This window comes from Neofelis nebulosa, chromosome 2 (assembly GCF_028018385.1).
Source record: "Neofelis nebulosa isolate mNeoNeb1 chromosome 2, mNeoNeb1.pri, whole genome shotgun sequence".
NCBI classification, from domain to species: Eukaryota; Metazoa; Chordata; class Mammalia; order Carnivora; family Felidae; genus Neofelis; species Neofelis nebulosa.
The window spans coordinates 92216465-92243258 of record NC_080783.1 but is presented as its reverse complement, the minus strand read 5'-3'; the positions used below and the strand labels follow the sequence as shown (position 1 = coordinate 92243258).

General features: G+C 36.2%; 2 long non-coding RNA genes across 5 annotated transcripts in view; both read right to left on the bottom strand.

The window, feature by feature from the left end:
* Nucleotides 1-442: 442 nt before the first annotated feature.
* Nucleotides 443-16798, bottom strand: LOC131503759 (uncharacterized). Of its 2 annotated transcripts, none has more exons than XR_009257585.1 (3): nucleotides 14947-16798; nucleotides 14447-14524; nucleotides 443-3793 (listed from the first exon to the last, which is right to left on the bottom strand). It is a non-coding gene; the product is annotated as an uncharacterized LOC131503759 (long non-coding RNA). The 2 variants fall into 2 exon arrangements; XR_009257586.1 differs by lacking the exon at nucleotides 443-3793 and adding an exon at nucleotides 11973-12155 and having other exon boundaries at nucleotides 15533-16798.
* A 733-nt stretch (nucleotides 16799-17531) lies between these two features.
* The window catches only part of LOC131503758 (uncharacterized), a 93087-nt gene continuing 83824 nt past the window's right edge, over nucleotides 17532-26794 (bottom strand). For all 3 annotated transcript variants that reach the window (XR_009257584.1, XR_009257583.1, XR_009257582.1), the window contains 2 exons: nucleotides 23920-24011; nucleotides 17532-17728 (listed from right to left, as the gene is read on the bottom strand). This is a non-coding gene — a long non-coding RNA (uncharacterized LOC131503758). The remainder of the gene's footprint in view (nucleotides 17729-23919; nucleotides 24012-26794) is intronic.

Sequence of the window (26794 nt, the reverse complement as noted above, 5' to 3'; positions counted from 1 at the left end):
TTCTTCAGGTTCGAACCCAACTGAGTGGTGCTTGCAGGAATAAAGTTGCTTCCTAGAAAGAAAAGCCTCGGTGTCACGACTCTGTGCAAGAATCCTGCTACAATATTAGATAATAATAAATGAAAGACAACATTTTGGAGAAAGTTCTACCATCACTGATTAGAGTTTTGTCCCAACTTTTTTTTTCTTAAACAAAATTAATAGAAGGTATAAAATGAAGAAAAAAAAAAAGTTTTTTTCCATTTTGATAGACCCTCAGTACCAATGTCAAGAACTGAACCACATTTAGCAGTTATATCCATTCCTTGTTTATCTACCTGACCTTTAAGGGAAAAGAAGCCAAATGTGAAAAATGGAAGATTGTTTTTAAGTAGTTTATACTGAAAAGACATTCCTTAATTGGACACTGAGGGACAAATTTAAGTCAACAAAGTCCCAGGACAGCATTTTTCTTCCCTCCACACTTTTTCTTTTTTTAGTTTATTTATTTATTTTGAGAGATGGGAGGGACAGAGAGATGGAGAGAGAATCCCAAGCAGGCTCCACGCTGATCAAGCCTGATGAGGGCTCGATCTCATGAACCGTGAGATCATGACCTGAGCCAAAATCAAGAGTCAGACCCTTAACTGACTGAGCCACCCAGGTGCCCCCTTTCCTCCCCACTTTTTAAGAGGATAACTTTGTTAAGACTAATAAGTAAACACACCAAGTTAACTTGCAATCACACACACACACACACACACACACACACACAAGTCCACTTGTCCAGAGGCACTCTATCATGACTGGTTAACTTTATTACTAGAACAACTGTCTCGTGACACAATTATTACGATAATAGCCAAATATTTCTAGATAGTTTTCAGGGACAGAAAAGACACTGGAGTGCAGCAATCAAAATTATAATGCAAAAACAAGACAAACTAATTTGGCCAAATGAATAAGCCCAGAATTGTTTGTGCACTGAAATTTCCATAATTCCTCTGGCCTTAAGAGAGATTTTCAATCCTAAGGTCTCAAATATCTTGTGTTATCATCTTTGTACTCTTGAAATAACAAAAGTGACAAAAATCAAATACACACAAGCTTTGCTTGTCCTTCACAAACATGAACTTAAAAAATGTAGTGAGCGAAAGAGGAGTGGTGTATGACATGCCTTTACTTTAGTTATCTTGATAAATAAAAATCAAATATATTCAAGTAGATATTTCAGACTTCAAAAGTTAATTTGTTAAAGAAAAAAAGAATTAACTTTTAATAGAGACTCTTGAACACAATCTGAAAGATATTTTGGGAAAGTATCTCAAAATGTTGACTTTCTAACCAGGAAATGGATTCTGAAAAAAAATCACATCCCAATTAGCGTCACTCATGACTTTATAAATTCTTCCTTTTATGTTTTGAGGAATGCAACAGCTCAAGTTAGATGAAAATTAAAATTCAGAGGTTGAATTCATCTGTGTACTTGAACATTGTGTAAATTCACTGAGCCGAGGCCCACATTTGTTTACTTGAGAACTTTTCAATAAAATCCTTAAATGTACTTGCAGCTCCAAATAGCTGCTAAAATCACAATTTCTAAAGCCATGAATTTTTTTTTGTGTGTGTGTGAAGTGGTACGCTGAAATTAACACTACACTCTCGAATAAAACACCAAAGTGGTACATAGAAATGTCTGCAATTTTGTTGGTTAAGGAAATACGGCTGAAGCTGTATCTATCATGTTGCCAGGAAGCAATTTCTTAGGGTAGTACCATATAACTTCCAGTCCACGACAGGAAAAGTCATCCCATGTTGGCCACACTGTGAAAAGTTCTCACTTCACTCATCCCTCCCACTTGTGAAACACCTGATATTGCCTATTAAACTTTCCCCAGCTCTCCCTGAGATCACAAAACCACATTTTATTTTCAAATGAAACATATCCCACTTGAATTGTTTCTAATCCCCATTAATCTATTAGAGAGCAGATACAAAAATGAAAGGCCTTTGTAATTTGATGATGATAATAATGGCCAACATGTATTATACACTTACTATGTGTCAAGCACACCAATAACACTTCACCTATGTTATTTCATTTAATTCTCACACAGCTAATGAGGTATTCTGTATTTCACATTTCAAGGAAGTCATGAGCACATTATATGATTTTTTAAATATACAAATAAAAAGGGGGGGAAATGCTGCCAAACTGTGATATAATATTTTCTTGCCACTTCAGATTTTTATTTTATACTTGTTGAAAGTGCTCTTCTGTCACACCAGCCTCTCACTGCCTTGCAATTTTTTTCTCCATATACCAAGGGATTTGGGATTTCTCCTGCTTTTTGGTTGCATGACTTGGTGTGTGATAAGCAATACTTTTGCTGCACCTCAGTAACAAAAGGAACACAGTTTCAGCTACCTGAGGGTACTTTCCTTTCTTGGATATCATAAAGCCCCCTTCTTTTTTCTTTGCAAGAAAACCTGGCATAACAGTCATTCTTCCAGTGATGAATTGTTGCTTCACAAATAACAAATTTAAGCCCCACTGCTTTGTTTCTGCATATACAATAACTTTTTATCTTAAAGCCAAATGCACTGTGAAATTTTTCTCAAGACAGTTTAAATAGCAAATTACCTCAGCACGTGCATTAACACCAATGCCTATAACTCAGGTAAACTCACGACAACGTGAACAGCAATGGCCAAATATGTATGTGTGTGTGCGTGTGTGTGTGCATGTGTGTGTGTGTGTGTGTGTGTGTGTGCACATGTTCAGGCAATGCCAGCTGTATCTTAGCTGCTATGTGGGCAATGGTAATCATAAAATACTGTTCCTTGTATAAATAATCTCAATTTCTGAGATGTGAAAATGTAAAATATTGTATTTTATGGAATCTATAAAATATAGTGTGTTCAAAACATTATATAATTAGTAAGAGGCCAAGTTAGAATTGTAACATAGGAAACCTGACTCTGGACCACATTCTCTTAATTGCTACATTACACCAGTTTTAGGAAAATTAAGAAAACAAATCCATGTCCTTATCTTAATTTTGCCATAATGACCTACCGTTGGAACTCAATATAACTTTCACCTTACGTTTGTAGATTTAATTTCAAACCTTTGCAGCTGCTTCTTGTGTTTTTATTAAATAGTGACACCAGTCATCGTACTCTGTATAAAGAGGTGATGGTTTCTGACTGGAGGGTTTATGATCTAAATTAGACAGGACAAAACCAGGAAAATGAGATGGCAAAAGGTTGTGAGAAGCTGGTGTTGGTTTCAATTTGCTTCATTTTCATGGTGCAAATGTTCTTAATGCGTCCTGAATTCACACTTCCCAGCTCTTTTTCTCCCAATAATTTGCAAGGCATGTCAAGCAAGTGGTAATGTTCCTTTGTTTCAAGTGATGAATCTGAGTATACCCATATTCACACAGCTAGTAAGAGGATGAGACAGTTCTAGCACTCAAATTATACCTATATTCGGAACATATCCATGTTCAAAAAAAAATTATAATCTTGTTGCTACATTTAACAAATGGATGAATACAATGACCTTATCTGATCATACAAAAACTCTCCTGGAAAAGGAGAGTTTGACCATGCCCCAGATTTCAAACACTTACCTTGAATTTAGTGAAAATGCAACACGGTAGAATAGCATATGCTCTGGATCCAGCCTGTCTTGGTCCATATCCTGGCTTTGCCACCAACTAGCTTTGCAGCTTTGTCAAGTTTCTTAAACTCTCTGTGCCTCAGTTTCCTTATCCATAAGGTAAGGATCATAATAGTAATAAAAATTCTGGATGAAATGAAAGGGTAAAATTCTATCAATAAGGTTGTATATAGACTAGAAATCATGGTCTTTAAAATAGAAACTTAGAAATGGTGAGCAAAGAAATGTGGGGGGAAAGAGGAAGCACTCTTTATTATTATATTAAACTTGGATTGACTATCAGTTCACCTTCAGTTTTTATGCATGCTATTATTCATCTGTACATATCTGATCTTTCTAGTGGCTCTCAAAGGGTTATCAATTCCCAGCCCAAGTCTTCTGCTCACTGAATAATACTCCTGTTTAAATTTCCAGAAACATATCCACATATCATTTCCACAGTCCCAGTACTATTTGTTTATGCGCCTCAGCAAGAACATCTGATAAACACACGCTTTCTTCCCGAAGCCATGCTGACTCTTGGTATTGTGAGCACACTTAGGAGACTTACTAAGCAAATGAATGCCCGTTGAATTCCTATTTTCACCTACTTCCCATTTAGTAACAGAGATAGTTACCAGTTCTTTTCAGGATTGTTAAAAAGCATGTCCACATGAAGATAGTATATGGAAAAGTAATTCCTCATTCATGACAGTATTAGAGTGTTCCAAAGGGGTAATGGTGAAGAAAAATAGTACAGCTGTGTTGAAGTATCTTAATTCAGCCACTCTATTTTCCCAACAGAAAAATCTTGGCTTAATATATGTCGCATATGTATAGAACTACTGCTACTGCACAACACACTCTTCACATTAATGTTGGCTGGAGGGTGGTGAATAATCTCAAACACCAAAAAATAATAATGCTTTTGTTTACAGTGGACTATGATAACTCTATCTTGTCTTTCATACTTCCCTTCTTTGGGTTTTCAATCCCAAACATTCCCCATACTCCCCGTGCATACTTGCAAAGGTGAGCACATGATCCAGGCTCCTGCAATCAGAGGACCCCATCCCCTAGGCCACAGTGACTTAGGAATAGGCATGTGACCCAGCTCAGGCCAATCAGAGTCCTTCTTGGGAATTTTCTACTTAAACTAACAAGAAAGATTCTGTTTTCTCTCTGTTACAGTGTTGGAAGGATAAAAGCTATAGCTATTTGTGCCACATTTCCCAGCCTTAAGGAGGAAACCTATCTAGTATCAAAAAGAATTAAGGTGCAAAGAGAAGTAAAATCAGAGATAAAAGTTAGTCACATCTCCAAAGGGTACATTCACCCCCTACATTACCTTGTGCCTTTTATACAATTCCTCTAGAATACCATGTGAACAGTTCCTCTGGAATTGTGCCACAAAGTAGTCTTAGTAATGAGAAAAAAAAAATGCAGGTAACTTTGAATACTTAGTTCCAGTCTCCAAGGACCAGGTTCCTACGGCATGTCTTTCAGTCCTATGAAATACCCAACATCCTGTCCGGTTTTATCAGTCTATTAATTACTTTCTTAGCTTGTTTGAATTCCCATCACTTGCAACTGAAAGAGTCCTAAATAATACAAACTTCCTATGACTGTGCAAAATTCTTTCACACAGATAATTTCATTTAGGCACAGAGAATGTGCTATTTTATGGATGACAGAACAAAAAGAGGTTAAGGATTTGCCTGCCACTATAGTCGAGCAGATTCTTTTTTATGTAAGAGAAAATAAAAGGGGGGAACCGGATGAGAATTATATCTAGGTCTCTTCTATGTGGGTTCCGCAAGTTTCCCTCCAGGTTATATTATGCCACATTTATTTGTCTCCAAATTCAGGCTTGCATTTGGGAGGAAGCATTCCTGGATCCTCACCCACTCACTGCTGATTCTAAATAAGTGCTCTTCATTCCTCCTTCCCACATTCTCAGTCAAGTGCCTGAACGAAAGCTGACTGTTGAACCCCAACTGTATTTACCAATACCTTTTAATAGTTAATATTTATTTAACAAGTACCATTCTTTATATATCACATTTATTAAGCGCACCAACCACTGTTCTCATTGCTGTACTTGTATTAACTCACTCAGTCCTCAGTAAGTAAGTAAATAAGGTAGGAAATACAATTGTCCTTATTTTATGCATGAGGAAACAGAGGCACCAAAAGATGAGAAATTATATAGCTTGTCTAGGTCACAATGCCAATAAGTGGAGGAGTGTGAATTCAAATGAAGGAATGGCACTCCAGTGTCTGTCTCTGCCTTTGCCTAGATGCACATCACATGGTGCTCAGGTGCTCTATATCGCCTGTGCACCTGTGCCTGACATTGTTAATTCCCACGCTCATATCTTGGGTCTATATTTACTGTTTTGTGACCTCTATAGAGGTCAGGAATAGCCTGTATTCTTATGGGACCTGATTGCTCCTCCTCTTTTACCTTTCTTGGCTCCTTCTTCATCTATATAACCTATGTGACTAAAGGCAAACTAATGCTCATTGAATCTGCTCAGATGATATTTGTAGCACTTGATCCCACAAACTGACAATAAAAGGATGGACCTAATGTGAGTGAACCCTGTGTTGAACTAACATTGCTGGCAGGGAGTATCTGGGGGGCCCACAAGTAAAAAAAAAACATTTTCCTTCCTCCTTTTTCCCCTCCTGTTGGCCTTCATAATATGAAATACCAACTGAGATAAATTACTCTCCTCCTGAGAATTATTCACTATATTTACTAAAAGAGTTTGCGCTACATTTGCAAAGAGTTCAAGTATCAAAGACAAATTTGGGTAAACTTAAAAATATAATTTATAGGAAAGATATCAAGTGCTGACAGAATAAAGGGAAAACTGGAAAAGTAGGCTTTGAGGCTGTTAAAGGCTACAAACTTTCAGTTATAAGATGAGTAAGTTCTGAGGGTTTAGTGTATAACATGGTGACTATAGTTAATGATATTATATTGTATACTTGAAATTTGTTAAGAGACTAAATCTTCAATATTCTCACCAAAAAAAAAAAAAAAAAGCTTTATGAGGTGATGCCTATGTTGATTAACTCAATAATGGGAATCATTTCACAATATATACATCTCAAATAAACATACTGTATACTTTAAATATATTATAATTTTACTTGTCATAAAAAGGAAGAAAAACAACTAAGCTTTGAGAAAGAACAGGCAGAAACACAAATCAAAGCAGCTCAACAACGCAACTGGAACCTGGGTCCAAGTGCTGGAGTAAATGAGCTCAAGCAACTTTTTTTTTGATTCAGCTCAAGATTCTAGGCAAGATTAATCAGCTTGAGTTCTGTACCTGGCTTTCAGTTAGGGCATGCAAGACACATGCCTGACATTTATATTCAAAATTCCCATAAATGAAAAGAAGAAATTCCTTCAAAAGTCACAGAAGATTAAGAATTGTTGATGGTTGTTAGGCAGCCAAACAATAACACAGCAGTGTCTATTCTACAGTAGTGACTTCAGTGCCACAGCCTTGACCATGAGTACTGAGTAAGTTATTCCCAATTCTAGTATCTACATTCAGTGATGGAAGATTGGAAGGTTGCTTTTATTCAAAACTTTATAGAGATGACAAAAATTTTACTGAGGTCAAATAACTCCATACATGGTAATGTTACCTAGAAACATGTTAAAATACAATGAACTAGAAAGGATACATAGTTTCTGAAACCTGTTTATCTCACATAGAATTTATGATAAACCTAGAACAAGGAGGTGAAGGGAGTGGTTTCTGCCAGAACAGACTCTCCTCTCTGGGTTCCATGATTTTCAATGCTGCAACACCTACTTCTGTTTTCGGGGCCCCACATCTTTGCTCCTTAACTTATTTAAAGTCAAAGTTTGCCTTCCATCAAATATTCTGTTACACTTATGGCAGCACTCTGCCTCTCAGACCTGAACTTTCTAATCTGTGGCTATGTCTTCTCTGATGACTACATCTCTTCAGAGCATCAGTCATCTCTGGGCTGCAACTATGCAATACAGTACACCTTTTAAAAAGGAAATCACTTCTTTGTCATAACAACTGAACACTGATTCTCCTTTGTAAGGAAACATGGATACCATGATAATTTCTGAAAAAGACCACTCAAAATCATTGATCTTTGCTCACTCCAGTCCTTGCACTGAAACCTCAGTGTTAGGTCAAAAAACCTTATTTTAAAATATCTTTTGGGATGTTTACACTTCCTGGATGTTATTCTACTAATAAAATCAATAAAGTCAATCAAAATCCCACCTCCTTACTTGGTAGTAAACATGACCTCCCCTGATGAGCGGAACAGCATTTATTTCTTATATCTAAAGGTTAAGTCAAATTTAAAAACTCAAGTTTTTTATTTTGAGCAAATGTTCTTCACAATTAGCAATAATGGCATTACACAAATCCATTCAACAGGCAAACTCATTCAGATACTTGGGGTCTTATTTTACTGTTAACTCAAAATGACAGATCCATCAGGATCAATAACAACATCCTATATAAACTCTATTAAAGCTTTTTTTCAGGGCAGACAGGATAGGCTTAGGCTATGCCACGAATTCCCAGATCTTACTGGTTCTCCTCGGCAAAAGTTTATGTCTCACTTTCATAGTGATGGTTGCAGATCCTAGCTGATCTCCAGGGCAACTGCCTTCCTTTGAGCTCCAGGAATTAAAGCTTTCTGGAGTCTTTGTGCTACACATGTTTGCACATTCCCAACTCTAGACCCTCCTCTCTCTCTCTCTCTCTCTCTCTCTCTCTCTCTCTCTCTCTCTCTCTGAAATCTATCATTAGCCCTTAGAAATACAGCGGCCTCCCCTCATTAGCTCTCCCTTCCTCTCACATACTCCTCCCTCAGATACTCACATGTGTCATTTCCTCCTCCACATTCCGGAAACTCCCAACTCAGATGCTCATCAACTGCTTAGTTACCTTGACTACTGCCACCTTCTTCTCTGCCAATTCTCCTTTGTCACCTATCCAATCTATTTAAAATTCCTCTGCCAAGATATTCTATTCATATAGCTAAGACCAAGACAGTTACGTCTTCCCACCTATCTCTAACTTCCCTTTCCTCCCTGACTTCTAACTTCTGGCTACTTTTATTTTAATCTATCCAGCAACAAAAATTTACTAACTTGCTTGCAGGATTCTATAAACTATACTAGGAACTCTATTCAAGAAAAAATATGATGCGTTTTCTATCACTAAGCATATTGGGATGTATTGGGATGATAATATAAATGAAAAATAAAACTTAAATATATTTTTAGTCACTACTCTTTGGTAGTTCATGGCCATCAGATGGAGTTCAGTAAAGGGAGATAGAGGCTTAGACTTGAAAATTTTCAAAGCATTTAACTGAGTGGTTTTCAAACATGACCATTCATTAGAATCATCTAGAGATGTTAAAAATATATATATATATTTCAAATTACTGACTCATCATCTCTACAGATGGAAGCACTGGAATCTGTAATTACATATGCAAAATATATAATGTATACAATATGGTTACTGTATGTATGTGCATATATGCATGTGTCTGTATGTATGTATAATGTATGTGTGTTTATAAACATATCTTCATACATTATAAGTAAAAATAAACACCTTCTCAACTGATTTTCATGATTATTCATGTTTATGTTCCAAGTCTATTCCATTCTTATATTTTGTTAAATCAAAGCCAAAAATAAATTGCAGAAAAGTTTAAGTGCCTTAGCCAAATCACATAACTAATTACTGACAAAACTAGAAGCTCAAACTAGAAGGTAAAAGCAGGTTTCTTGACTCACTACCCTCCCCCCACTCCTCCAATGCTATTTACTCCAAGATGTTGATTGGAAGATTTAGAACTTCAGCTGAACCTTGAATTGTGGATAGGTTTAATAAATGTGGGATATTTCAAGGGAAGTTTCTTCCCCACCTCTGATCCTATGCAACTAATTTAAATTCAATGCATATTTTGCATAATTATTGACAGGCTAACATATATAAGGCATGGACACAACGGAAGACAGAAAAATGAATGAGCACACTACCATCCCTCAGGGAGAATTTACCTTTGAGAAGATACTGCCTTCCAAGGTCCTTTTTAGCCTGGGGACTCCTTGGGGAGCTTTGTCAATAAGCAAATCCCTTTTGTCTACCTGAGACTACTGAATCACTATTTCTAGAGTGGGACATAGAAATATGTATTATTAACATGCTTCTCAGTTGATTCTTAAGCATAGTAAATCCTGAGAAACATGGTGGTGGCAAATGAAGACCAAGAAATGGCACAGATGACAAGTAAGATAAAGGTTTTCAGCTCAGAGATGTAAAGAGTATTCTCCAATCTTGTAGTAAGGACAAAGCTATACAAACCGCAAATTAATAACTTTTCTTTAACACATTAAGAAACTGAGGTTGCAGGGCCACCAAGTAACCTGAAGTCTGGGGAGAAACAGTGTTTTCAGGGAGAAACAAGGCCAAGTATTTACTGACTTGAGGCAGACAATACTAGATACAATCTTAGCTGAAAAGAAGATGTAGCTAAAACATTTAAACAAATTGCTAGAGGATGAGAATGAACTAGCATGAGAGTGCCAACTCCAAGGATCTCAGCTATAGAGGACTTTACACACTCTTGCAGGCTTGGACTCCATGAATCCCACCAGACACTCACAGGGAAGGTCAGGGAGAATCCTGAGAAGGCTTTTCTTGGGGTGCTGGTAGAGGAGGAAACACTAGCTGCTGCCAAAACCCTGGCTCAACCCATCACCTCTATGTCTCCTACAAAACAAAAGCCTTAATATGCAGGGGGAAGAACAAACAGTGAAACCAATTACCTTAGGGCACTATTGGAAGCCCATTGCATTTGGGGGACAAAACAGAAGAAAGCAAGCTCTACCCCTCTGAGTGGGGCCAGAACTCCTACCAATTGTGAAATGGATAGACTTTGAGGGCATTATGCTAACTGAAATAAGATAGAGAAAAACAAATACCATATGATTTCACTTATATGCAGAATCTAAAAAAACTGAACTCACAGAAACAGAGAACAGACTAGTGGTAGCCTGAGATGGGGTGGGGCAGGGGGCAGCAGAGAGGTGGAGGAAATGGGTGAAGGTGTTTTAAAGAAAAAAAAAAAAAAGTAAGTCCTGATCAAAACCCTGAACAAGAGCCTTCCAACCAACTGAGCCTAGTCAGCCAACAGAACTGAGAGAAATAAATAAAGTGGCTACTTTAAGCCCCAAAATAGAAAAAAGAATTGGTAGGGTCAAAGGCTGTATCTCATCTTGAGAAACATTGAAATAGCCTATATCTAAAACTGGGTTAGTTGTAGGATTTTTATTCCTCAATCAAATTTCTCATAACCTTACATGCTTCATTTGTATTTGATCAATTTGGAGTTCTTGTCCCTCCTTGGTAAGATTAAGTCTGGTTGTTGAAAGATCTGGGTGCCTATTTATTTAGGATCTCTAAAAAGTATCATAATATGCACTCACTTTATGTCTTTAATAACCAAAAGTTTGCTTTATCAACAAAGTATAATGAAGTCAAAATTAACTCACTGGGTTACTCTCTTCTAGTGCAGAACTGAGGTCTGTATATTAGGTAAACTGCCTAATCTAAAACATGTACATTTTATATTATCCCAGATGTTCTACCAAAGTTACTACTAATTTTATTGGATCATTTTTTCTCCATATAGATGAAATTTTCTGAATGGCATTACCCTGTACTTCCTTCAACTAAGATTTGTCTAATGACCTCAAAGAAATTCTTGTTAGGCTTTTGCTGTATATTTAGTTTTATTTCCCCTGGTCAACCTTCTTGATCTTCTAAACATAGATATTTAATAGTTTCCACTGAGTGGGAAAATAACTTCTAAAAAGGATTATTGCCCAATATACTAAAGGATGATGTTCGTTTTCTAAGAATTTATTTTTAAGCAGATAATCCTTACTTTTAAAGTATAAAAACCTTATATATATTCACCATTTGTGAAACTTTTAATTAATTTATTTATTTAGAGGGGAGGGACAGCAGGGGCAGAGAAAGACAATCCCAACCAAGGTACACAGTGGGGCTGGATCTCATGACCGTGAGATCATGACCTGAGCAGAAATCAAGAATCACATGCTTAACCCACTAAGCCACCCAGGTGCCTCATATTTGTGGAACTTTAAACCTCTCCTAAGTCTAATTAAATGAGTAATGTATGTGGAAGCACTATAACTCTAAAGCACCATATAAAAAAATTAATTTTATATTATTAATACACATGCTATTATAGCACCATACAAAAATGTTAATTTTATATTATTAATACACATACTATTATAATTCATTCTTTAAACAAAAATTTTATTTAAAATTCTTATTTAACAATTAGACATTTTCAAGTAATTTTCCCAACGTTTTCTTCTCGGTCTGCCTCCCAGATTGAGTCTGGTTCATTTCTATAGCCTCATAATTTAGCTTATCACCTGAAACATAGCAAGCACTCAATAAATATTTATTAAATGATTCCAGACATTCTCAGCTTCCTCCTTCCCTCTACTTCCAATGAAAACTAATATATTCTAAGTTATGTTGTGGTAAAGTTACTCGGTAGCTCCCAGTTTCACTCCATAATGACCTGTAGTCTTGAAAAGAAAATTTCCCCTTTGAATAAGTTTAAACTTGTCTGCATTATTAAAATAATTAATGGACATTCACACTTTAAATTTTACATCTTCATTCAAACACCATCTTTTTAAATTTAATCATTAAAGGGCCACCATATGTTTAAAAGTCATCACGATTGTTTAGATAGGGAGAGACTGGTGCTCCCTCTGCTGGTTCTAGAGATAAAAAGGGAACTGGAAAACCCACTCCAGTCAGTCATCCTGGCAACAAGGGCTTCCTACAACCTGAACTGAACTAACACACCACATTGATACCCATGCTTGTCAGATGAAAGATATTATGGGAAGAGATGTTTGAAACTTAAGGTTAAAAGAGCTGTTGGTTAAAAACAAGAAAAAGAAACCTAGGAGAATAAAACAAAAAAAATGTAAAATAAAAGTTGACAGATTCTCTTAAAATGATGTGTATAAAATAATAAAGACAGTTTCTTTCTTATTGTGAAGTTTTTAACTTGCATACCCAAAAGTAGCAATGTGGATTAACAAGCATTATCTCAGTTGATTCTTACAACAAATGCTGTAAATTAATGGGTCAGGGAACATCATCACTATTGTCCCTTCCGTCTCAAATGGAGGTATCACTACAAAGATACATAGCTCTTCTCCAGGGCCTGAAAACAATCCCATGACCACCTCTATGTTTTAGGTACTAATAATAACTAAATTCTAATGAACACTTATTATAGCCAGGCACTGAAACAAGCAGTTTACAAGCAATGCCTCATTTACTTCCCATAACAATTCTGTGAAGGAGGCACTATTATTATTCCCATCTTACAGATGAGGAAATTGAAACACAATCACTTTTCAGAGCCAAATTTTTATCCAAGAGTATGCCCCAAATCCAAAATAGGTCATGTGGAAAACACATCAAAGCCCACTCAAACACATGTGATATATTATTTGGAAATCATAGTACTCTTCGCAGAGTACCATGAAATATTGATATATTTAGTTCTATTGTATAAACTAGAAACACATTTTCTAGAAGAAAATATTACTAGAAAATATATATAAGTACCAATCAAGTTTTTTTAGCGTTTATTTATTTATTTTGAAACAGGGAGGGGCAGAGAGAGAGGGAGAGAGACAGAACCCCAACCAGGCTCTGCTTTGTCAGCACATAGCCTGACGTGGGACTCGAACTCACAAACCATGAGATCATGACCTGAGCCAAGATCATGACCTGAGCTGAAATCAAGAGTTGGATGCTTAACCAACTGAGCCACCCAGGCACCCCATCCAACTAAGTTTTATCTATCTATCTATCTATCTATCTATCTATCTATCTATCTATCTATCCACCCATCCACACACACACATTTATATTTATATAATTATTCTTATTTATATATTTATGTATAAATTATATATGACATATATCAAAATTATAGATATTATATATAATTTTAGAACTGGAAGTTTGTACCTCCCTTTGCCTATTTCAATTATACCCCACCCCTACCCTAACCAAATTATATTTACATTGCATATGTTTATTTCTTTTTATTTTTTTTCAATATATGAAGTTTATTGTCAAATTGGTTTCCATACAACACCCAGTGCTCATCCCAAAAGGTGCCCTCCTCAATACCCATCACCCACCCTCCGCTCCCTCCCACCCCCCATCAACCCTCAGTTTTTTAAGAGTCTCTTATGCTTTGGCTCTCTTCCACTCTAACCTCTTTTTTTTTTTTCCTTCCCCTCCCCCATGGGTTTCTGTTAAGTTTCTCAGGATCCACATAAGAGTGAAACCATATGGTATCTGTCTTTCTCTGTATGGCTTATTTCACTTAGCATAACACTCTCCAGTTCCATCCATGTTGCTACAAAGGGCCATATTTCATCCTTTCTGCTTGCCACGTAGTACTCCATTGTGTATATAAACCACAATGTCTTTATCCATTCATCAGTTGATGGACATTTAGGCTCTTTCCATAATTTGGCTATTGTTGAGAGTGCACATTGCATATGTTTAAATATACAAATATATTTCAGATTTGGAGAGGGACCTTATATCCCAGAATGCCTTCAACTCTAATAAGTACAGACACCCTATGCCTTACAGAATTATCACTTATTTCACTCACTGAATTTTGCAAAAGTTGAAAATTCTTCAGGATATATTTCAGCTATTTTCAAATCAGTCCTGGAAGACTTTCCACATCCTTTTATAAGATAAAAATTGGCATAAATTAAAATTTATTGAAACACACCTAGCTTCTCCCCCATGATTAAGTACATGATTAAGCTTTGTATTTAGGCTTCACATATCTTCCTTTTAGGTGTTGAAATATGTTTTGCTGAAATCCTTCCTTTTCAAACATGAGCCACTATCGTAAAAATTTGCACAGTAACAGAAAATAATATGAGATTGAAATCAAAGACCTTTTACTGATCCTATTTTTTGGTTACATCATCCCCTTTCCTTTGCAGTGTTTCTCAACAAAACTACTTTGAGTTTCTACAGGGAATGCAAATTTTTTAAGCATCTCTAAAATGATATGTGTTTCTATACTCCCAAACCACACAAAAATTTTCAGGAAAATGTTTTATCAAGTTAAAACCATATAAGATGAACCCAAATTACCTTATAAAGTGATGAAAAAGCTTGATTGGATGTCCAATTTGCCATTTTCATGCTCATTGTTTACCCAGCTGCATGTACCACTGAGCAAACAATCAGCAGCAGTTACCAAGGTTTTATAATAATAACAAATTATGAGGTAGAATCTTAGAATTCAGAAAATTCAGCCCATAAATTTAACTATTTTCTGAGTATTTGGGAAAAAAGCAACTCAGTCAAATTTTGTAGCCAAACCCCAGTGTCTGTGGGAGGCTAGTTTGAGAACACATCTCTTTGGATTCAGATTTTGATCCTCCCAATCATCTAACTTTCCCTCCATTAATGCCCCAATAGAAAGGCAATACAAGAAATTAAACTATGCTGAATTGTTTTTAGTTTAAGTTTATATTTGAATAAAATTAAATTGAATCAAGTACCCATGGACTGGCTCACAGGTGGCAGAGAATGGGAGAAAAAGCACTGACCACACTACAACTGAGTTTAAAAAAACATCAACCAAACCTTTAAAGAATTGGTAAAGGTTGAGTGTGGGTAGTATGACAGTATGAAACCCCTGGCAGCCCCGGACATAAGAGGAATTGGTACTTACTCCCAGGCTCTTTTCCGTGGACCCCAGCAGGTGCTCATGAGAAAGATGATAGCACAGTAGACAACCTGAGAGAGTCCCTTGTGTGGTACGGCCAGCTGGAAGACAGGGACTGCTGCTGTGGGGAAAGCATGAACCCCAGACACCCTGCCCAGACCATCCTCTCATAAGTAGCAAAACCTTAAACCTCTGTGAGAGGGGCAGAGAAAACTCTGTCACTACCAGGCACAGGTAAAGACCCACTGCTGATGGGAAAATGTAGAAGAAAAACTCCTTTGGCCCTGGAGCGGGGTCAGGAAACAGTATGGAGTCAGCCCCATGATATTATGTTAATGTGTTACAGGTGTGCTATCACTGCTGGAAGGACCAGGAAACACTATCCTGCAGTAGGACATCAGAGAGCCTATCCACTCCTCTTCCACCACCAATCCCCACCACTAACACACAATTATCAGAACATCCAGCAACTTCACTCTTAGGTGTTTGCCCAAGAGAAATAAAAACTTATGTCCTCACAAAACCTGTACACGAATGTTTATAGAAGCCTCACTCATAATTGCTAAAAACTACCTAAATGGAAACAAACTAAACATCCATCAGCTGGCGAATGGATAATAAACTATGTCATAGCCAACTAGTGGAACACTACTCAACAATAAAAAGGAATAAAACTACTATTACATGTAACAACATGGAAGAATCTCAAATGCATTGAGTGAAAGAAGGAAGACACAAAGGCTACCTACTATATGCTTCTATTCCTATGACATTCTAGAAAGGCAAAACTATCCTGACAAAAAGAGTTCAATGGTTGCCTGGAGATGGGGGGGGGAACTGACTACAAAAGAAACAAAGAACTTTGTGGGGAGCTAATCATCTTTATCCTAATTGTGGTAGTGGTTGCATGACTGTATACATGTGTCAAGTTTATAAACAGGGTGAATTTTATTATAAGTAAATTATTTCTCAATAAATCTGACTAAAAAAATCAAGAGATGTATATTTGAGACTCACTTCTGTCAGTCTAAGTGATTTCAAAAAAGATTCAGTTCACTTAAACCAGCTTTCAGGAAATATCTACTATATGCTGTGCCATGTTATATCTAAAAGGTGAATTAGTTGTGGCCCACTAAGAATACACAGAGTAAAGATACTTATTAATATATCTTCAGCAATTTATGGATTAAACCTGAAATCCTAATGCAAAAAGCAAAATATCTAGAACTATGTGGCAAAGAATTACATCATTTTAGAGCCTGTGGGATACAATTCAAGAGGTTTTTAGAAGGAAATTTATAACCTAAAAGGCATTTACTGAAAAACATATATATATGTTTAATATACCTATATATATATATATGTTTAATATACCTATATATATATAAGTTTAACTCAAGAAGCAAAAAGAAAACAAAAACCCTCAAACGAAAGATGTAAGAGCAAAACAAATGACACTATGCATTCAAATAAGCTTAATAGATGAATAGATCACTTTGCTTGCTGCAGAAATATTTCTGTTTTTGGTATATAATATTTATTGTTACTCACTGAGAATTTACATAGTACGCAGTCTTTCCTAAACTAATTTGGCCACTAAACCATGTGTATGTGTGTATGATTATACCTGCCTTAAATCTAATGACCCACAAGATAAGTTTTAGTAAACACTGGTCTATTGGCTTAATTAAATTACTTAACTTTTCTGAGCTCCAATTTACCTCTCTAGAAGAAAAATGAAATACAATTCCTCTCTTTACTTATATCCTTAAAATCTAGTTGGTTATACAGAGGGGAAAGGTAAAACCAATATAAGAGATTCACAAATAAAATCACATGAAGTAACAAAGAGGAAGTATTTGAAATAAGCACAAAAATAGCTGTGTTACATGAAAAGTTTCTATAAACAAAAAGAAAATGATATTCCATTAGAAAAGTGGAAAAGGGAAAATTATTTGGGAATTCATAGGAAATATGCAAATTACTTTTATTTTTTTAAGGGGGAAAAGCAGTGAAAATTGTAATGCTGAGAAAATAGTGCTGTAAATGATGACCTTCCTCTTCTTTTTTGTTTAAATAGTTATTTACCTTAAATAGATATATAACATAGAACACTCTTCTCTTCCATGCACATCCCTTCCAGGTGTTTTGGCAATGCTGGTGGGCTCCAATTCACTCAAACCATAAACATTCATCAGGGTCCTGAGAACAAATACACTCTCAAATTGGCTGAATTTGGTTTGTTTCCCTCACCATAATCTTTCCAACTTATAAATCAAACTCAATATTATTACTCCTTAATGATTATAACCAAGCTACCACCACTATTTTTTTTTTAATTTCAACTTTTTCCTCCCAACACTCTTGTTAGCAATATACCAGGTTAAATGAGCAGTGTCATTTTAGCTAAACTAGTTCCACTTATTTGAAACATTGATTTAAGAAACAATTTTTAACGCTGTGCTATTTGAAACAATGAATAGGTGCTGCTGCTTCTTAGGATAAAAAAATTGGAAACGAGGTGATAAAGTCATATTTATTTTCATGTGATCCCAACATATGCTAAAAAGGAAAAAAAACAGAAAATCTATTCATTCTCTAATGGAAATGGCTTCATAAAACTAAAAAGATTTGGTAATACTGAGCAACAGTCCATGAGAAACTGGTTATCATCAATAGTCAGTGCCTAGTTTGCTAGTTAATGAGGTGAGAAGATACCAAGAGTGGTTAATATTCCTACAAACTGATCATAATCAAATCATTACAACGTTAATTGTGGAATTAAGGGGATTGTAACCATGAAAATAAAAATAAATATAAAATCACTGCCTTTGTTCTAAATGTGTTATGGCAAAGCTTATTTTCTAAAGCTAGATGGGGCTCCCAAAAGATGACACTTCTGCAGAAATTGCTTTAAAAAATATCAGGTTGTGCAATTTTGATGATAGCACCTAAAAAATATTTATCCATGTTTTGCCATATAAGTCAAGGAAAGAAAACTCTCAGCCAATTGATTAAGATATTTAAATTCCTAAAGATCATATATAGTCACAGGGAAAGTTATTACTAAGATAACCTCTTTTTACATTATATTGGAAACTTTATTAGATTTATAACTTGGTTCTCAATCCTTGTATTTTCAATAGGTAAATCAACAGTCTTAAGTCTATAACGTTGATACAGATATTGTTTATTTATATGACACTAACAGATTTTATCTAATTACACTAATAATAATCTAACCTCACAACAATTGCCTATTTTCATTGGATTTGTCAATTTTTAGAGCACTTTTCTTTTGACAGAGTATGTGACTAAGAATTTAACCTAATGAAGATTATACATCTCCTATCAAGCCTTAAAAACCTAAAAGTCTCCACAAACTTTTTAATTCAAATTTACTTTTTCCTGAATATAAGATAATCTATTTTGATTGCAAAATCTGAGAAGACCACAAAAGTATAGAGATAAAGAAGAAAAGGACCAGTATATTACAAATCAAAGGCAACTACTATTAACTGGTATTCTTTTTTGTATCTATCTCCTTTAAATATTTAAAATCACAGAAGAAATATACCAATTTATTTTACACTATTTTCATTGAAAATGATTGAAAATAAGCACTTTCTATATTATTTCTAGCTGCACTGTATTGTATGGAATCGGTTAACCGTAGCTTGTTTTACTATTACATTATTAATAGATTTTTTTTAAGTATTTCTAAATTTTCACTATTATATCATGAAAGGTATCTTTGTGTAGGATAAAATAGTAACAAAGAATACAAGCAGAATTTGAAGCAGACAGATGTAAGTTCAAATCCTGGCCCAGCTACTTAGGAGTTTTGGTGAGAAGTGAATTATTCAAGCAAAGCCAGTCACATGGTAAGCAATCAATGAATTAAAGCTATTATAATGAAGCTTTTCTTAAATTTAAGAATTTTTTGTTTATCATTCATGCCCTGAGATTGGATTTCTTGGTTAAACGATGTAAACATTTTTAAGAATTTTCATACATATTGTCAAATTATTCTCCAAAGTAGCAAACCAATTTAAGCTCTCATCAGTATTATATAAGAAGTGACCCTCAGCAAAATTGAGTGTTCTCATATTTTTTAATTCAGTAGGTGAAAATGTTATCTCATTTCACTTTTATCTTTTTGAGCATTTAGTAACATTATACTTTTTAAAGCATGCATTAATCATTTCTACCTACTAAATAAATTATCTGTTCATGTCTTGTACTCATTAACATATTGGAGTTGTATCAATTTATATAACTAACTGCCTTAAACATTAGGGATATTAATATTATGTCATATGTGTAGTTAAATTTGTTCATAATACTGATACTGAGAAATTTTGTATTTTCTACAGTCAAATCTATTATTCCTTTCCTTTATGAATTCTTCCTCCCTTATCCAGAAATTGGAAAATAATCACCTTTTATTTCTGGTAGGTCAAATTAACTTTGATATTCTAAAATTGCCTTTTTAATCTTTTTTTTAATGTTTATTTATTTTTGAGACAGAGAGAGACAGAGCATGAACAGGGGAGGGTCAGAGAGAGGGAGACACAGAATCCGAAACAGGCTCCAGGCTCTGAGCTGTCAGCACAGAGCCCGACGCGGGGCTCGAACTCACGGACCGCGAGATCATGACCTGAGCTGAAGTCGGACATCCAACCGACTGAGCCACCCAGGCGCCCTGCCTTTTTAATCTTGATAAAACAGACTTTGGTTTATGCTGTTAAATGAGAATCCAAATTTAATTTTTCTTCAAGTAGCTAAACACTTGTCCAAATAAGATTTATTAAGCAATCTTTCTCTTACTCATTGATCTACAATGTCTCCATTATGATGTGTAAAACTTTTACACAGAATAAAGTTTAATTTTACAAGGCACCAAAATTAAGCAAAGATATTATCCATTGTACCTGATCTGCTTTTGGAAGAGGAGCTGCTATTAAAGATCCTTGAGGCAACCCTCACCCATAATTATCTCCCACACCCACTGGGCTTAGGAGATTGCCAAGACCAGAGAGGATGCTGCACAAAGGAGAATAAAGAGTAACTGAAAACAAGTCAACATTTTAATTTATGGTCATTCCTTTCCTCTCACTGTGCCCACAATAAGCCTGCATCATTAATGGAATGAAATAAAATGCAGGCAACAGTTATCAATCACATATAGTATTCCAGGTCCTTGTATCCCCTCCGCCTCCCCTGAAGTAGACATTCTTTTCCTAATTTTGCAGTTATAGAAACACATTCCGCAATTTTAACTAAGCTTCCCAATACCACACAATTAATAAGTAACCAAAATAGGATTTGAAACTAGACCACTCTGAATTAAAAATCATATTTATTTAAAAAAAAGAAAAGAAAAAGCCCTTAGTTGGAATCAATCTCTCTCTCTCTCTCTGTGTCTGTCTCTCTCCCTCTCCCTCACCCAGATCATTTCTTTTCCTGAAATATTATCTCAATATCAGCGATAATTTGAAGCTTTTATACTCTTCAAGGTTAATTTTGCATGTGAAGTTGAAAGGAGGGGGAGGATGGAACTCATGGCTGGGATGTAGGAACCCTGCTACAAAGGGTGTGGACTGTTGCACAGAAGGTTAGAATAGGCTGTGACCACATTTCAGCAGATTGCCAAGGTCAATGAGGACAACATTAGGACCAGATAATAACTAGCTATAACTTAAAGGGTCAAGTACTATGTGAAACAGAATACTAACAGTGGACTTTCCCTCATTACTAATGCCATCAATAACCATGGTTCAGGGCCCTCAGAACCTCAACCTGGGAAGAGGAAGAAAAAGAAAGTAAAACAATCCTGACTGTGACAATTTCCAACACGAAGTGACAAATAGTAAATAAATTTGATCAAATGTTTAGATTTCATTTTCTGTGTCATGAAGAATGGGGGTTGAGTTTCAAAAACTTAAATGAGCTGTAGAAAATAATTGTAAAATTTACAACAGACACCATGGAATTGAGCCCCAGTCACACTAGGTTAAAAGAGGAGATTCCTGAGGACTTAGAGGCACAGCCAGCCTGCAGGTGTACTGGAAGTGAGAATAAGAAGGTGGAAAAGCAAGCTTCCCTCTGTCCCACCGGGACCCCATTCCTCCTTGTCTTCTCCTAGCTGATACTTGCTGCTCTGCCTCTTGGCCTCATCCTAGATCAAAGAAAGAATTTCTCTGCTGCTCCCCATAAGTGCTCAGTGTCAGTCAAGGAGTCTCCAGCTCATAATACCAGTGGCTCCTGCCATTCCAAATCCCATTTCCTCATTCCTTGCTTGACATTTCTGACATAATGCACTCCTACTGATTTCTTACTCATCTCAGACTTTCTTTCTCTCTGCCAGCACTTTTTTTGTCTATCTTATACTCCAATGTAAATGTAAATGTCATCTGCATTGTCATTTGGTGTTGTGTGTGTGCGTGTGTGTGTGTGTGTGTGTGCATGCGTATGTGTATGGATACACATGTGTATGGTATATATAACACTAGATTTATGGATTATATGAGGTGGATACAATTCTCAGTCCAAATCTCATATTTTGTAAGAAGTTATAACATATGTCTTTTTCTATAATTCAGTTCACTTTCTATTTCGAGTCCCCATTCTGCTACAGTGGTAGAAACTCAGTATTAACCGGTTCATGCCCACATTGTTCCCTACCTCTAGGATTATGCCAACGTTTTGGGACATGTGTAGTGCCAAGAACTATGGCCATGGAAAATCTTCTATTTGATACTCCAGATTCATTCTCACCTCACCTCCACCCCAGCAATTTGTCCTGGAGCCTGAATTAAAGGGAGCACGTTGACAGGGTTCCCTTCTTTCTGCTCCAGACAGAATCAGTCTTCTCTATATGATTCTTTTTCTTCTGGTTTCTAATGTCATGCTCTCCCTTCAGCCTTTCAGGCCTAGCAGAGCTAACAGTGCTAGCCCCAGGAACAGTGCAGGTTCCTGCACTCTACACTGTACTCACACATTTGTAATCATTCCTTTGGTAAATAATCCCTCCCCCAGCTAGTCCTCTGCGAGGATGCCAGTGGTTTCTTGCTGAGATACTGTTCCAGATGTCCATTTTCCATATAGAGATTCTGAGACATCTTTCATTCTGTCTGGCTCCTAGTTGTCAGATCATAAGGTTTCCACAGCAACTTTCCTCATTGTTGTCCACTTCGACCTGCAGGTCTTGTAATTCTCCCTACTATGTTTCTGTGCTGCACCGGGGACTAGGAATGTCTGTGGGTTTGTCAAGATCCCCTCTGCTTAGACTTTGTGTGCACTCACTCTGTCTGTGCATCTAGAATGGCAAAAGGCAGAGAGATCCCTCTCTCTCTCTGCTCTGTCCACCTTATGCAACCCATACCAGGGGATATGTTTAACAGGTGGGAGATGGGAGGGAAAAGGGTGTATGAAATACCAAGAAATAAAAAATATATATCAAAACATATAGAAGTGTATTAATATTTAAACATCACGACCCTGTAATAAACCTATAAAACTGAACATTTAACCATTCAGCTTGTGGGTTCTAAAAATAAGGATTTAAAGATTCCTATTGCTAAATGTCAGGCTCTTCATTTATATAGCAAATTAAAATTTGAAAAGCACTTCATATATAAATGTCATTGGATCTTCAAGACAAACCCTAAGAGGATTATAAAATATGCTCCATGTTATAGGCTGAACTGTGTCCCCCACAAAATTCATACACTGAAGTCCCAATTGCCAGTATCTCACAAAGTAACCTTATTTGTAGATAAGGTCTTTAAAATAATAATTCAGTTAATATGAGGGCTTTAAAGTAGTTTCTAATCTAATATGACTGATGCCCTTTAAAAAAAAGAGAAAATTTGGACACAGACATGTTGCACATGCAGAGGAAAAGCCATGTGGAGACAGAGCGAAAAGAGACCTAGGAAACGTATACACCCTATTTATAGATCAAGAAGCTAAAATTTAGAGAATTTTTAAAGCCTACCAAAAACCCGCAGATTGTTTTACAGTAAATTACTTACAATAAATTTTTACACTAGGAATCTTAATAATACCTAAATCCAGGCTGCCTCACACCCTGTATCACCTCTCTTAGGAGTTGTCTGCAACGTGCTCTGCAACTGTATGATATTACTGTCATGTGAGAATATTCATGAGAATATGTGTGTACATTTCTTCAAAGTCAAGCAACGCATCTGTGGGCTTCAGCCACCAGGTAGTAGCTGCCTCCAGGCCATTTTCAGATTCCTGTTTCCCTCCTCCCTCCACTCCATCTGCTGCCTTTCCAATCCTTTCATGCTCCCTGTCAACTTCCTGAATTACAGGTCCATTCAAAGGCTGAACAAAGAGAGAAAGAGGTGAGGGAGGAAACCTACCTGGCGCAGCAAGTGAACTGCATTGAAACACTGTGAGGTACATGAAGGAGAGGACACTACTGCAGGTGTTCAATTCCCAAAAAGTGGCCAGGCTGAAGAGCAGAAAACAGAGAAAGCAACAGGATTTTAATTTTGTTCTGAATCTAAGCACAGGAGATTGAGACTGTGTAGTACATGAGGGTTAAAGGACAAGAGGGGAAATGAGAAAGCTTGGGTTATGGGCTCAGGTTTATGGACTCCTTATCAAGAAGTTTGAACACATTAGTTTAACTCCTGGGTTTCTGTTTCCTTACCACCAAAATGACTATGTTGTAGTCAAGGTTTCTAGTAGCTCTAACATTTGGTGAGGTTTTTATCTGATACTGTGGTTTTGTGCCTTTTCATGGATGTATAGAATTACACCATATGGTTCCACTGCCATTTGAACCTCAGTGTCAAGTTTTGATGCTCATGGAGCATGAGCTTTTGCAAATAAACAATAATCCCAGTGTAACACTGTTATTTGGAAATCAATTATTCCAATTTCAAAAAAGTAGGGAAAACTCTGACTTACCGGCTTATTTAGCTGTAACCATAGCAAATGTTCTATTCATTTATTCATTCATTTAACCAAAATTGAAGGAACATCTACTATGGGCTAAGTTCTTATTATGCCTAGCCTTTGGAGTTCATAGTCCCTCTAGTGAGAAACAGAAATAGTATGGTATGGAAAATGCTGTGGGCTGTGTTAGAATACAGGTAAGCCCTCTAAAAGGTCAAAAAGGACATCTAGCTCAAGTCTTACAAGAACAAGAAAATGAATTCTATTAAGACAAAAGTAGTAATTTGTTAACACATCCCAGATAGGGCTGGCCATAGTTAAGAAAATAGGTATTTTGAAGATTAAATCATGATAGACTCTCACACACTGCTTATCAGTGAGCCAAAACACAGAAAGGTAAATTCCTTTGCTATTCATTACTGTTTTAAAGGTTTCCAAGAGATGTGAATCCTGTATGTCAATCCCCATACTTATCAATCCTTGCTTTGGGAATCAAACGTGCCTGAAATCTTAGGTATGGAAAGGACCTCACTAATCAGCTGGTTCAACCCACTTATTCAGAGATAAACTTATTGCTCCCAAGTCTCATAGTAGCAGAGGCAAATCTAGACCCCAAGTATCTGGAATCCCATTTCAATGTTTTGTTTTGTTTTGTTTTCCCTACTGAACCTCCCTGTACTTCTCATCAGCCTATGTACATAAATTTAAGAATGAAGTCAAGTGGTCTCTGTTATTCAATTGATCAACAAATCAATAATTTAAGAGACATGTCAGACCTATAAATGTCTTAGAATCAACCATGATTATATGCCAGTTATTCTGGCATATATTTATTTGTTTATTCCACAAACTGAGTTATACCTTCTGTTGGAATCACCTTGGCTCCAAATATCATAAATGGAGACAGTGAATGGACTTTGCAATAACTTCCCCAGAGTCAAGTGAGGAAGTGGATAGTGGCTACTGCCACTGAACATTGATTTATGGTTTATTTGGCAAACATTTCATTTCATGAGCACCTAATATATGCTGGGCACCATCCTAAACAGTATCAGTGAAAAATACAATAATTGTAATAAGACAGCATCCAGGCCATATGATGCTTTTCAACTGAACAAAACAGACAATAAATAAAGAAACAAATACACATAATTATAATACCAAACAATAATAAGTATATGAAAAAGTTTCAAAATGCAAGAAGTAAAAAAAGTTTCTTTAAATTCTGAGGGAACAGAAAGTGCAGTAAGAAGAAACTGTAATGACTCACTTCCAGAAAGGAAAGATACTTGGATATATTGAAGCCTTTCACATTCACCTTCCTCTGTGGTGGAGTCATTCTTAGAAACGTAGTGGGAAGAAGTAGGAGGCATTCTCAATTTTTTTCTGGAGTGTCAAGAACCACCCTCCCAATTCTTATCAGACTGGTTTTTAGAGAGACATCAAACCTTAGCACTTTCTTCTCCAAACACGAGGTATTCCATGTGTTTTTATACTAGTGGGCAGTGGTTCTTTTAACATTCCTAGAAGAGTTCACAGTCCCCTTTGAATATCTGATTTAAAACAGAGGACTTCCCCTCACCCAAAATACCCACTGGTATCTACATAGAAAATGTTGCATTAAATTTTAGTTGGGCCATGAAAGACCAATGAAACTCCTAGAAACCACTCCAAAAAAATAATACTTTTCTGTATTATGAGGAGTGGGTTCTAACTGGCTTAGACACAGTAGACTGTTATCCAAGAGTTCTTCAGCTTAAAAACTGCACAGAGATTTCTTGGCCAAAGGGCTTTAGGTTGCCAGGCTGTACTGCTCAGGGAGCAAAACTTACAAAAGTCAATAGTATTGCTGGTTATTAAAGACTAATAGGATTTAAATTCTCTCCATTTAAAAAAGAATGTTAGGAATGCCTGGGTGGGTCAGTTGGTTGAGCATCCAACTCTTGATTTCCGCTCAGGTCATGATCCCGGGGTCCTTGGATCTAGCCCTGCATCAGGGTCCACACTGAGCATGATGCGTGCTTGGGATTCATTCTCTCTCTCTCCCTCTGTCCCTCTTCCCTGCTCACTCTCTCTTAAAAAATCAAATTAAATTAAATTTAACTTAATTTAAAAACAATTTTAAATATATATGTGAAATTAGTCATTCCTGAAATGCCCAGAATAGATATAACAATGAAATTAATAAAACAGTGATTTTCAATCCTACCCACATATTAGAATCACTTGAGGAGTTTTTAAAAAGACTGATACTCAGGGCCATATCAGACCAACTAATCAAAATCTCTCAAACTGGGGTCCAGGAACTAGGAGTGGTTAAAATCTCTCCAGATA